This window comes from Meleagris gallopavo, chromosome 3 (assembly GCF_000146605.3).
Source record: "Meleagris gallopavo isolate NT-WF06-2002-E0010 breed Aviagen turkey brand Nicholas breeding stock chromosome 3, Turkey_5.1, whole genome shotgun sequence".
NCBI lineage: Eukaryota > Metazoa > Chordata > Aves > Galliformes > Phasianidae > Meleagris > Meleagris gallopavo.
This window is the reverse complement of record NC_015013.2, coordinates 41,282,776-41,287,577: the sequence shown is the minus strand read 5'-3', so window position 1 is coordinate 41,287,577 and position 4,802 is coordinate 41,282,776.

Sequence of the window (4,802 nt, the reverse complement as noted above, 5' to 3'; positions counted from 1 at the left end):
AAAAAAAAGTTAATTAAGAAAATGAAAAGTTTCATTTCTTTTTTAAATTTTAATCAAAAGGTATGTGTTACATCACTTAACGACTACTCTGCTTAATGTAACGAGATTTACACAAACACCTTAAAGCCAACACGATTTTGAGCCAATTCTCATGTTACGACCAGCCTCTGCAGTTATAAAATCCTTATTCTTAATAGTGAATTTATTCAACAATGAATTTATTTTGTCATGAAACAAGCGCTAGAAGCCTTTTCAACATAACTTAGGGGCACATAAAAACTGTTCGAACAACAGTGCCATCAACCTTCAGAATCTGAAAGTGACTCAAGAAAGACTTCTACCCATGGTAGATGATACCAGAGAATCAAAATTACTAAGACTCTTCCATTAGTTTTTGATTAAATAAAATTTTAGTAGGTGTCACCTATAGCTACAACACATACTTCTCCAAAAAACTTAATGAAATTTGGAAGTATCCATATTTAAAACTGCTAAAGTAGTTTGCTCTGAGAAAACATGATGAACCTAGCAGAATGACCTTGTTCACTTCTTTCATCCATAAGAAACAAGCACTGACCTACCAGTTAATCATTATTTCTATAGAAATTACATCCAAAGAATAGACATTAAATGTTAAATATATTTTCAGCCATAAGAAGCCCCAGTCAAGTTTACATACTCATGCAATATCTTATTTTAAGTTAGGTGTTGTGACAGTAACTACTTCCCAGAGGTTTCATGAAGTTTCAGCCAAGAGAAAAGATGGCTTTTACAGATTTTGTAGTTGGTTACTCTCCTGACATCATGAGATTGAAAAGAACAATTCTAATCTAGGTAAAGAAAGTCTTGCTAAATGAGAGTGGGGAGTTTAGGGCAGAATAGAAAAAAGGAAGATGAACGTAAGATGACTGTGATACAGTTGAACTGGAAAGACATTACTGGGTACCATTACCCATTAAAAATATTTACGTGATCTTTTGAATGATTGTAAGCCTTCCAGACTAAGAATACAAGGTGAACTACATCAAAAAGAAATGAAGCCCAGAGACTTCTGAGAAGATCCCAGCTTTAATAGAATGAGGCAGGAAAATCATGAAAGCATTCTAATGGAAACCTAAGTGCAATCCTTCCTCATTTTGACCACCAAAACATTTTAAAACCGAAACTGCCAAGCCCTAGTCTTCCTTATCAAGTCATATGGAGACGATTTATTTTTCAAATTTAAATATGACTAGATGATATCTGGTAGGCTTGAGAAGCATGGAATGGGGAAAAATTCTTCCACAGTTGCACTGTCCTTTAAAGTAATTTTAAATCACTTGTATGCTTATAGTTACACTGGTACTGTTAGACGCCACAGAGGCAAGACCCTTTTGAATGAATGTAATACACCCTGTGCTACAGTAAAGAAGGCTTGGAAGGCTCAGAACTGAAGTAACTGATGAATTGCTTAGACAACAGCGGCAGTAATGGGAGGAAAAACTTTTGCACAATACAGCTTTGTTTAGAGGCATTAAGAAAAAATCTTAAATCTAGCCTTAAATGCAATTTGAAACTTCGTTCATAGGCTAATAAAAATAGATAAAGAACAAGCAAATTCCTCTCCACAAGACTTAAAATGAAAGCTTGAAGCTTGACAATCTCTACTTCAAAAAGATTTCTGAATTAGCCACAGAGCGACTATGCTAGGTAACACACTAGAGGATTTTCTCCCATAGCTTCTGTATAATATGGTTGGTGAAGACAAGAACAGATTGTCAGTGAGCGGCTAATAAAATTAGCAGAATGGACTCCTTACCAACAATATTAGATTAATAAAATTGTTTCTTTTACAAGTCTATGTGCAACGACAAACATGACTGCTCGCCCACAACATAGCTGCTCACTTACCAAAGAGGGAAGGCCCTGCTTCAATCCTTCCACACTCTCCCCTCTTAATAAGCTCCCTTTACCTCAAACAGCTGGCAAGAAGATACCCAGTTCTCATCTTCTTGTTTCAATCACGAGTAAGCCTGCTCTGCTCACAAAGAACATGGCAAAAACCACAGAAGCGTGAGGCCCACAGCAGCACGAGGGGTCTCTATGGTACTGACTTTCATGAAAAACAAAGATTTTAAGATGCCAAGAATCAAGAATAGACACCTTTAATACAGCATCCATTTCATATACTACATTTCAGGGAACAGGACTCAAGAATTAATGAGAAGTAAGGAATTCTCTCTACTTAGGCAGCGACTACTTTAAAGATGAGAATTTCACATCAAACATCAGGAACTGAGTTCAGCTGGTAGATACTCTGGTTTTCCCTCACGGACATGTACCTGACCTCTCCTAACAACAGAAAATCACCCCCCAGAGCTGTAAGACTAAAATCATTTGCCTAATGTATATACATTCCTGCCTTCCGGTAAGGAAAGTTATTTCTTCCAGAATCTCAGTTATATTTACATAGCTCACAGCACAACATAGTTTTTTAAACACACAAACAGAATTACCACTTATGTGCGACAAAGTTATGAACTTCAGAACCTAATGAGTACTAAAAACAATGGCTTATAAAAGGGTTCTTTCTTTGTAAAGAAGTGTTCAAACAAGCACTGCTTTATATATAGTCAGCAAATAAAATTCTAGGTACTATTTTATACTCTTGTTTATCAGCTTGTAGCCGTATCTTCTACGGCACTTCTCTTTCTTCTCTTGTTACAAAGAGCAGCTTAGATATTGTTGTCACCATAATGAAAAGAAACTAATTCCTCAGTTTCTGGGGAACCACTGGAAAAAAACAGATGCTCTACATGCCTCAGAAGTGTTGACACTTCAGTAGCTTTAGGATGGCAATGATGCAAATGATACCCAGAGAGACGCTTCCAGTAAAACAGACTTACAAAGCACCTTCCATCATAAGCCACTTGCTACTCCTTCAGTAACAACAACTTTCAGGCATCAGTTCTGCAATTCAATACACGTTCGATGGACAAGACGTGTAAAGAAAGAGCAACGCAGCAACATTCCACAATACTGTTCTGCTTTTATTTGTTTTGATAGCCAAACAATTATTTGATGCAGCCAAACTCCAGAACTCCGTATAAAGGTTGAAGTTGTGACTTTTGGAACTCCAGAAGAGATTATTTTTGAGTAATTAAGCAATGCTACCTACTTGGCAAGAAAGAATTTGCAACAGTATTAATATCCTCAGCCATAAGTGAAACAAATGCAAGTTGGAATGGAGGAAGGGATTTAAAATACACTGTTCTACATTATAAAAAAAGAGTTTTTTTCTGTTGTATGTTTAACTTCCGGCAAGAAGCCTTCATGCAGCAAAAGTCAGAAACTGAAACTGTGGGTGGGCGGGAGGAGAAAGGGAGGACACAGAAGTAAATACAAAAGGAAATAGCTACTTTGGAAGTTCAAGAGCTAAATAAAAACCTGTCTCCTCCACTTAAAAAAAAAATAGCCAAAGCTGTTAAGTTCACCCTGAGTACGTTGGTTGAATTCCTCATGCTACAGGAATGAGAAACAGAATGGCTCTCAAAAACGATCGGACTATATCTCAAATTAAGTATTCATTAAGTATTTAAATAGTCTACACAATAATTGGCAGAATTTTAAGAATTCACAAACCAGGGACTGCACACATTAGCAGAGCTAGAGTGGGAGGCTTTGTAGAAAGGAACTACTATCCATGGACCATTAAAAAAAAAGTCCTTTTGACTGCAACAAAACCAACAAGTCTTCTTGAACAATTTATTTCATGTTGTTCAGGAATGCTCACATACAAAACACGCGATAGATAATGCAAAAATTGTCCATAAATTTGTGTTTCCTCTGCACTGAGAATACTGCTCCAGTAAAAGCAAACTGTTGGGGGCTTTTGGTGCGTGTTTGCAAAGGTGACACCTTAAACTCAGTGTACCAGTTCTGAACAGTACAAATGCCAACTGCAACAACAGAAAAAGATGACTGCAAGTTTCTCAGAGGCAAGCTGTCAGATTGCTCCTGTGAAATACAGCTTTAGAGGGTATGACTTTGGATGTGGCTCTGGGGAGCCCAGTCTAGTGGCTGGCGACCCTGCCCACAGCAGGGGGGTTGAAACTAGATGATCTTTGAGATCCTTTTCAACCCAAGCCATTCTACGGTTCTATGATTCTATGACCATTATGGCTCCCTTCCTGCTCAGGGTATTCTATGTGGCTGCATTGTGGCTGCGCTGTGTGGGCTGTGCAGCTAAAAGCATGGCCAGGGCAAACCTCATGGGAATTGTTTGGACCTGGTGCTGCCTTGGCAGGGTTAATAGTTAGGTTGCAGATGAAACATCTCTGAGTTACAGGGCTTCACAATGCTCCTTTTGTCTTAGCTTATTGAAGAACCGAATTTTCTTGAGTGGGTTTGTTCTCGTTGAGGAATGAAGGCAATTGCTACCTGAGCCTTGGCTCTGTTTTGTTGTGTTTTTTTTTTTTTCTATCTGACATGGCAGTATTGAAGAGCTAAGGAATATAGGCATCAAAACCAATTTGTCTGAACAAGATCTCTCTAATTGCACTTTAATGTTTCATCTAGGCTCATTCCCTGTCATGCAAACATGCTGAGAGTGCTTGTACCTTGCCGAACAACCACAGAGCAGCCTCCCATGTCTCGCACAGAGTTCTGGGGTCTTATGGGACCCGGCTGCCAAAGAGCTGGCTTAGGTCCCCCTGTGCTCTGCTGAAATACAGAAGCTGGATCAGCTTCTCTCTTCCAGAATGACTGCTATATTTTGTGGGTAATTTTTATTTACATAAAATTTAGCACTGTTCTACTGGCTG